Here is a 10,000-nt window from a genome sequence, read left to right as displayed (position 1 = left end):
CTGTGTGCGCGTTAGCGGCGTGCGGCTAGCGGGGAGCTAACTGGCGGGCGAACGGGGAGCTAGCGGGGAGCTAGCGTCATGGAGGACATGAGCTTCCTCACGCGGGCTCACGGGATTAGAGTGGCGCCGAGTTTCCCGTGCTCGGAGGAGGAGGAGGAGGAGGAGGAGGAGGAGGTGGGGCTGGCAGTGGGCGACGTGGTCGTGACGGCTGCGTGCGGTCCGCTGCCCGTATGAACGGAGCGGTGGTTCTGTTCCTAGACAGCGTGGCGAAGGTGAACGAGGTGGTGGTGTCGGGTCATCAGGGGCATCATGTGCCGGTGGCGCCGCTGGCCACACCGTCAGTCAGGGTCACCGTGGCCAACGTGCCTCCTTTTATAAAAGAGGAGGTGATCTTGAAGGAGCTGGTGAAGCACGGGAAGGTGGTGTCCCGGCTGAAGAAGATCCCCTCAGGGTGGAGGTCCTCCCGGATGAGGCAGTGTGGTCCCACCGGAGGCATCTCTCCATGATCCTGAACAACAGGGGAGAAGAGCTCCGCCTCCGGGTGTTCATCAGGGTGGAGAGCTCCGCCTCCGGGTGTTCATCAGGGTGGAGAGCTCCGCCTCCGGGTGTTCATCAGGGTGGCCGAGCACAACTACCCCATCTACATCTCCTCAGGGAACGGGAGGTGCTTCATCTGTGGCGAGAGGGGCACAGAGCCAGGGACTGCCACCGGTGGAGAGCTGCTGAGCAGAACACCAGCAGGGCGGCTCCTCGGGGGCGGAGCCAGGGGGGGGAGCAACCAGGGACTGCAGGTACCCAGAGGGGGGAGGAGAGGGAGCAGGCAGGAGCTGGGGGCGCCCAGCAGGTTGTGGAGGAGGAAGAGGAGGGGGCACTGGGCCAGTCCAGCAAGGTGAGGAGGGAGAGGGGGGGACGGTCACAGGCCAGCAGGGAGAGGGAGGAGGAGAGAAGAGAAGGGGGCGGGGCTGGTACAGTCCAGCTGGGTGAGGAAGAGGAAGAAGAGGGTGGGGCTGGGGCTGAGGTGGCCCAACAAGGTGAAGAGGAGGACAAAGGAGAGTCAGAGGAAGAGAGGGGGGCAGGTGCCAGAGAGGTGGTGCTGTCGGACAGCGAGGTGGACATGGAGGGGGAGGAGCCTCAGAGTCCCCCGGCTAAAGAGGAAGAGGAGGGAGGAAGGAGAAAACCCACAGGCGAAGAAGGTGACGGCGGGCAGACGGAGGTCGAGGAGGAGAGGGGAGGAGCCAGAGTCCAGCTCGGAGGAGGAATCTACTCCTCTTCCTCACTACAGTGTGGAGGAGCTGAAAGACGAAGCAGGTGTGGCACGTCCAGATGAAGGACCACTTCTGCAGAGACAGGTTCTTCCTCTCTGCCACCTTCCTCACGATGAAGACGAGAGAGGAGCCTTCACGCAGCAGGAGTTCTTCAGGCTGAAGAAGACCTGTGACCTCAGGAAGGTGCTGCTGGAGGAGGAGGAGGAGAAGAGGGCGAGAGGCGAGGGCGACTGAGGGGGAACACCTCCTGGCCTCAGGGAGCTGCTTTGGTTTGTTTGTTACAAAAGAACTTGAGCACCAGGAACAATTTTCTTTTTCAGGATTGGTGCTGCAGTTAAAGAGATTTGTGTTGATAGCAATTTGGTTTGATGTGGTGCACAGTTTGAAATAAAGGTTTTTCACAAATCAAAAAAATCTCTCCCTCTCCCTCCCTCTCTCCCTCCCCCCCTCTCTCCCTCTCTCTCTCCCTCCCCCTCTCTCCCTCCCTCTCTCTCCCTCTCTCTCTCCCTCTCTCCCCTCTCTCTCTCCCTCTCCTCTCTCTCTCCTCTCTCTCTCCCTCCCTCTCTCTCTCTCTCTCCTCTCTCTCTCTCTCTCTCTCTCTCTCCCTCTCTCCCTCTCTCTCTCTCTCTCTCTCTCTCTGCTAGCTGCTCTCTTATTGACTGATGATGTACATTCAGGATCTAATTGTCTCGTTAAATCTCAGCGTGACGCGCTGCCACGGTAACCACGCCCCCCCCCTCTCTTAATGTCGTGCTCTGTTGTTCTGCTGCACTTTAAATGCTTCGCACGCCCTCAGACCGTCCGCCTCCTTCTCCTGCTGCTGTTTTTAATTCTTGACTTGTTTCACATTTTTATTACTTTGCTTTCTTCTTTTTTTCTCATCATTTACTTTAACGTCTGCATTTCACTTTTACTTCACCTCCATCTCTGTGTCTCTTCCTCTGAAGTCACCTCCACACTCGCGTCCTGCCTCGGGGACGCACCCCCTCCCCCCCCTCTTTTATTTATGCTGATGGGGCAAACCTCGGTAAATAGAATACGTTCTGCTACACGGGGAGAGAAATTTAAATGGAAAAGGGTGACAGCAAAAGAGTGAAAGAGACCACGCAATTAATCATTTGTCCCAAAAGAGAACCGCCCTTCATCAAGGAGAGAGAGAGAGAGAGAGAGGGGAGAGAGGAGAGAGGGAGAGTGAGAGAGTGAGGAACTCTCCCTCTCCCTCTCTCCCTCTCCCTCTCTCACTCTCCCTCTCCCTCTCTCCCTCTCACTCGTCCAGGCTGCTTCAAGTGGAGCGGCCTGGACGGAGTGAGAGTTCCTCACTCGGCGAGTGTCCGATGTATAACATGTTGTTTTCTCTCAGAACAGAAAAGAGCAAGATGGAGAAGGATGAAAGAAACACTTTAACCTGAGGGAACATCGGTCCCTCTGGGGTTTTAGTGGCAGGAGGGCATTCCTTCTCCTTCATTCATTCTCTTTCATTCCTTCTCCTTCATTCCTTCTCTTTCATTCCTTCTCTTTTATTCCTTCTCTTTCATTCCTTCTCCTTCATTCCTTCTCCTTCATTCCTTCTCTTTCATTCGCTCTCTTCATTCCTTCTCCTTCATTCGCTCTCTTTCATTCCTTCATCAAATTATAAATTACATTGTGTTTCAATATATTTTATTATACTTTTCTTCTTTTTGTGTGGCTGCAGCTCAGTTGAGACCAAACCCAGGTAGGGACGTGACCTTCAGGACGTGACATTCAGGATGTGACCTTGAGGATGTGACCTTTAGGATGTGACCTTCATTATGTGATCTTCTGGACGTGACTTTGCAGGACGTGACCTTCATGATGTGACCTTCATGATGTGACCTTTAGGATGTGACCTTTAGGATGTGACCTTCATGATGTGACCTTCATGATGTGACCTTCTGGACGTGACCTTCAGCATGTGGAACTCAGCATGTGACCTTCATCACGTGACCTACATGATGTGACTTTCAGCATGTGACCTTCATGATGTGACCTTTAGGATGTGACCTTCATGATGTGACCTTCTTTATTTTATTTTTTATTTTTTTATTTTAAATTTATTTAACCAGGAAATGCCTCATTGAGATTAAAAATCTCCTTTACAAGAGTGTCCTGGCCAAGACAGCAGCAGCAGCACGTCACACAAAGTTCCATACAATACAACATAAAACAGTGACAGACAATATAAAAAACGAAAAACAAAATCACAGCATGAATAAAACCAAAACTAAGTCTCAAGCCAACACAACCCAGCTCACACAGGAGCACATTCCTCCGTCATATAAAACATCTACAGACAGATGAATTTCCCTCCAATATTTTCAATCTATTTTTAAAAACACCTCAGGAGACCGGCTCCCGGAGACCCAGGTCTGTCTGCAGCACATTCCAAGCCGCAGGAGCAGCAAACTTAAAACCTCTTTTCCCCATTTCCAAACGGACGTGAGGGACGGAGAGCAAGAGGAGGCCTTGAGCCGAGGTCACAGAGCGAAGATGGTAGCTTCCAGGGTTTTTCAGCTGAATTAGCGTCCAAAGATACGATGGAAGTACGTGGAGAATAGCCTTATAAATAAGGACATGCCAATGATTTTGTCTCCGGATGGACAGAGGTCCAACCAACCCTCGCATACAGGGAGCAATGGTGAGTCAGAGCCTTAAGATTAGTGATGAACCTCAATGCTCCATGGTAGACAGTAAGGAGTGGAGACATTGAGAAGATGCATGCATATATAAGACATCACCATAATCAATCACAGGCATACAAGTAGCAGCAACAAGTCTCTTTTTAGCATTAAAAGAAAAGCAAGACTTATTTCAGAAATAGAAACCCAGCCTCACTTACAACTTCTTCACAAGTTGCTGAATATGAGGTTTAAAAGAGAGAGAATCATCAATCAAGAATCCCAGGTATTTATATGATGATACAGACTCAATCACTTTGCCCTGAAATGAAATCATAGCTGGAAGGTTTAATGGCTTTGTTTTTGAGTTTGTAAACATCATCAACTTCGTTTTATCAGGATTCAACAATAATTTCAACTCATTAAAAGAGTGTTGCACAGTATCGAAGGCTGTTTGTAAGTGTAAGAGAGCCTGATGCTGTGTAGGAGCAGAGCAGTAAATGACAGGATCGTCTGCATCAAAGTGAAAATTGGCATTTGGCACATTTTCACCGATACTGTTAATATAAATTGTGACTAAAAGTGGATGTTACATTAAGGATATGACCTTCAGCAAATGACCTTCAGGACGTGACTTTCAGGATGTGACCTTCAAGATGTGACCTTCAGCATGTGACCTGCATGGCGTGACCTTCAGCACGTGACCTTCATCACGTGACCTTCAGCACGTGCCCTTTAGTATGTGGAACTCAGCATGTGACCTTCATCACGTGACCTTCAGCACGTGACCTTCATCACGTGACCTTCATCATGTGACCTTCAGCACGTGACCTTCAGCATGTGACCTTTAGCATGTGACCTTCAGCACATGACCTTCAGAACGTGACTTTCAGAACGTGGCCTTCAGGTACTTCAAGGTACTTTTCTCATTTTCAGAACAAGGCACCATTATGAAGAAGAGAGTTCATCAATGTGAAGCATTTAGAAGATGCTGAACACATGATGTGTTTCTGCGTCTCCGCCGTGAAGGAATGTCGATGTGTCACCCAGCGAGGTGTGTGTTGTTTCCCGGGTGAATCGATCCTCCCGATGTGAACCAACGCCGGACGCACACAGACTCGTCGTGTTCCCTCTGCACACGAGCAGAGACTCAGGAACTCCAGAGATGTCTGCAGACTTCAAGGGCGAATGTAGGTCGCGCGAGTCGTGTCTGTTGGATGCGTATCGGGGCGTTGACGCCTCCTCTCTCCGCGCTGCCAGCGGCGAGGAGAGAGGAGGCGTGCGGTGGAGCTGTGAACAGAGGTTCATCCAACCTGAGCGGCTGCAGCCTCTGGGCCGCCACTTCATGGAAACCGGCTCTGCTTTGTGCCCGAGGAATGGGAGGAGATTATCTCCCCAAGCAGAAGGAGAGGCGCTCCTCCACAAATACCCTCTGCCCCACAGACCTTCTCACTCCACATGTTTATCATTTATATGATGGACTCTTGAATACGACGTGAGCGCAGGCGCCTGGGGGGCTTCAGGGTTGATCTTCAGTCGGTCACGAGGTAGCTTGTTGTCATTTTGTTTTGCTAAAATGCAGTAATATATAAATAATATGATATATAAATAAGATAATATATAATAAAATATCAAAACAATATAATATAATATAATATTTAAATAATATATAATATATACATATGATTCTATAATATATAATATATAATATAAATAATATAATATATAAATAATATAATATATAATAAAATATCAATATAATATAATATATAATATAATATTTAAATAATATAATATATACATATGATTATATAATATAGAATATAATATATAATATACATAATATAATATATAATATAATATTTGAATAATATAATATAATATAATGTAATATATAAATAATATAGAATATAAATAGTATAATATATAATATTTAATATGATATAATATTACACTTTCCTCGCACCTCTTTCTCTCTGATGCTCTGACTCGTGTTTGAGCAGTGCCGCTGTGCTAAATATCCTCCTGACAGGCGGCCTAATGTTTACCCCTGAGAGAGATCGATACCGTCGTCCGTCACGCTCCATCGATCGTGTTTCCTCCTCGGAACCGTCCCGGACCGCTCGGCCCGACACGTCCGGGGGATTCGGTGTCGCCGTGAGCCGAGAGGTGTCCATCAAAGTGCCTGTTGATCACCTGACTCACCACATTATCCATCTGCTGGTGATGACGTCACCTTTTTAATTCAGACAAGAAATCATGTGCAAGAAGAGACTCGACACTTCCGTGTCGGGTGTTAGATTTGCATAATTTTCCTTCACTACGCGGCGTGCTTTATTTAGTGTTCGTGCCTCGAGTTAAAGCGTGAAAGCAAATCTACAGACGGAGGCACGGATACGTGTCTATGTGGTCATGTGATGATGCATCAGGTAGAACGAGGCTCTTATGAAGACGGTTGTCTCTCTCTCTCCCCGATACATATATCACATTTCAGTGTTATTTTGCTGTTTCCCCCTCAACAGAAGGCCCTCCTCCGCCCGCTGCAGGAGTAACAGAATACTCCCCGAAGCAGCCGAGCGCTCTGAAGCCCAGACACACGTGACCTCCACGACCTTGGCGGGACACCTCCCGGGGGGAGATGTTCCTTTTTTAATTTAGCTTGAACCAAACAGGCTCGAGTCCATCAGAGGCTGTGATACCGTGTGAATGAGTCTGAGTCCTGGAGCTCTGCAGAGGGCCGAGGGTGGAGGAGGAACCCGTCGACCACGTGTGCTCCTTCCTTCTCCACCGAGCGCCAACCAGCAGGATGGAGACGAAGAGCAGAACCTCTACGGCACAGGTGTCAAACACGAGGCCCGCACATCGCTTTATGGAGGCTTTAAAGACCCACGATCACCTGTTCTTCAAGAAATTGAAGAAAAATATCACGTGCATTTATTTTGAAGGTTTAAGATTAAATGGGTTAATATTAGAGACATTTCCTTACGTACAATATTTCTACACTCAAATAAACAATAATCAAATGCAAAGAGAGTTATTTAACAATATGTTCAAGGAGTTTATAAAGTGTTTCCGGCCCTTTAAGAGGGCGGCCATGATGCTGGCTCGGCCCACGGCGTGAAGCCGCCTCGCCTCCTTTAGCCCCGGGCGCTCCGCCGCCTCAACACCACATTGATGACGTCATCGTCACGAGGAGCCAGTGACTCAAAGTGTTCACGCAACTCACCGAACCGTCGGCTGGACGTCGTTCAGCTGATCCTCATGAGAGGGAAAACACCAACGAGTTTCATGAGAGGAGACGGTTCAGAGATTAGACGAGCAGAACTACGTCACCAAGATGGAGTCAGTGTTGCCTTCACGTCTACGTCTACACCTTCACGTCTACGCCTTCACGTCTACGCCTTCACGTCTACACCTTCACGTCTACGTCTACACCTTCACGTCTACACCTTCACGTCTACACCTTCACGTCTACACCTTCACGTCTACACCTTCACGTCTACGTCTACACCTTCACGTCTACGCCTTCACGTCTACACCTTCACGTCTACACCTTCACGTCTACGCCTTCACCTTCACGTCTACACCTTCACGTCTACACCTTCACGTCTACACCTTCACGTCTACACCTTCACGTCTACGTCTACACCTTCACGTCTACACCTTCACGTCTACACCTTCACGTCTACGTCTACACCTTCACGTCTACACCTTCACATCTACACCTTCACGTCTACGTCTACACCTTCACGTCTACGTCTACACCTTCACGTCTACGTCTACACCTTCACGTCTACACCTTCACGTCTACACCTTCACGTCTACACCTTCACATCTACACCTTCACGTCTACGTCTACACCTTCACGTCTACGCCTTCACGTCTACACCTTCACGTCTACACCTTCACGTCTACGTCTACACCTTCACGTCTACACCTTCACGTCTACACCTTCACGTCTACACCTTCACGTCTACACCTTCACGTCTACGTCTACACCTTCACGTCTACACCTTCACATCTACACCTTCACGTCTACACCTTCACGTCTACACCTTCACGTCTACACCTTCACGTCTACACCTTCACGTCTACGTCTACACCTTCACGTCTACACCTTCACGTCTACGTCTACACCTTCACGTCTACACCTTCACGTCTACACCTTCACGTCTACGTCTACACCTTCACGTCTACACCTTCACGTCTACACCTTCACGTCTACACCTTCACGTCTACACCTTCACGTCTACACCTTCACGTCTACGTCTACACCTTCACGTCTACGCCTTCACCTTCACGTCTACACCTTCACATCTACACCTTCACGTCTACGTCTACACCTTCACGTCTACGTCTACACCTTCACGTCTACGTCTACACCTTCACGTCTACACCTTCACATCTACACCTTCACGTCTACACCTTCACGTCTACGTCTACACCTTCACGTCTACGCCTTGACGTCTACCTTCACGTCTACACCTTCACCTTCCGTCTACACCTTCACGTCTACGCCTTCACGTCTACACCTTCACGTCTACGCCTTCACGTCTACACCTTCACGTCTACACCTTCACGTCTACACCTTCACGTCTACACCTTCACATCTACACCTTCACGTCTACGTCTACACCTTCACGTCTACACCTTCACGTCTACACCTTCACGTCTACACCTTCACGTCTACACCTTCACGTCTACACCTTCACGTCTACGTCTACACCTTCACGTCTACACCTTCACGTCTACACCTTCACGTCTACACCTTCACGTCTACGTCTACACCTTCACGTCTACACCTTCACGTCTACACCTTCACATCTACACCTTCACGTCTACGTCTACACCTTCACGTCTACGTCTACACCTTCACGTCTACACCTTCACGTCTACGTCTACACCTTCACGTCTACACCTTCACGTCTACACCTTCACGTCTACACCTTCACGTCTACACCTTCACGTCTACGCCTTCACGTCTACGTCTACACCTTCACGTCTACACCTTCACATCTACACCTTCACGTCTACACCTTCACGTCTACACCTTCATCTACCTTCACGTCTACGTCTACACCTTCCCGTCTACACCTTCACGTCTACACCTTCACGTCTCCTTCACCTTCCGTCTACCTTCACGTCTACACCTTCACGTCTCGTCTACACCTTCACGTCTACGCCTTCACCTTCGTCTACACCTTCACATCTACACCTTCACGTCTACACCTACCTTCGTCTACACCTTCACGTCTACACCTTCACGTCTCGTCTACACCTTCACGTCTACACCTTCACGTCTACACCTTCACGCTCACGTCTACACCTTCCGCCTACACCTTGTCGTCTGCACCTTCACGTCTCGCCTACACCTTCACGTCTACCTTCCTGGTGGAGGAGGACCAGTACCTGGTGGAGGAGGACCAGTACCTTGGAGGAGGACCACACATGGTGGAGGAGGACCAGTACCTGGTGGAAGAGGACCAGTACATGGTGGAGGAGGACACAGTGCCTGGTGGAGGAGGACCAGTACCTGCAGTGGAGGAGGACCAGTACCTGGTGGAGGAGGACCAGTACCTGTGGAGGAGGACCAGTACCTGGTGGAGGAGGACCACCTGGTGGAGGAGGACCAGTACCTGGTGGTGGAGGACCAGTTCTGGTGGAGGAGGACCTCCCTGGTGGAGTGTCCTGGGAGTGGACGTGGACATGGTGGAGGAGGACCAGTACCTGGTGGAGGAGGACCAGTACCTGGTGGAGGAGGACCAGTACATGGTGGAGGACCAGTACCTGGTGGAAGAGGACCAGTACATGGTGGAGGAGGACCAGTGCCTGGTGGAGGAGGACCAGTACCTGGTGGAGGAGGACCAGTACCTGGTGGAGGAGGACCAGTACCTGATGGAGGAGGACCAGTACATGGTGGAGAAGGACCAGTACCTGGTGGAGGAGGACCAGTACCTGATGGAGGAGGACCAGTACATGGTGGAGGAGGACCAGTACCTGGTGGAGGAGGACCAGTACCTGGTGGAGGAGGACCAGTACCTGATGGAGGAGGACCAGTACCTGGTGGAGGAGGACCAGTACCTGATGGAGGAGGACCAG

This window comes from Pseudoliparis swirei, chromosome 24, assembly GCF_029220125.1.
Source record: "Pseudoliparis swirei isolate HS2019 ecotype Mariana Trench chromosome 24, NWPU_hadal_v1, whole genome shotgun sequence".
In the NCBI taxonomy this organism is placed as follows: domain Eukaryota; kingdom Metazoa; phylum Chordata; class Actinopteri; order Perciformes; family Liparidae; genus Pseudoliparis; species Pseudoliparis swirei.
The sequence above is the reverse complement of the archived record's forward strand: the minus strand, read 5'-3'. Positions refer to the sequence as shown.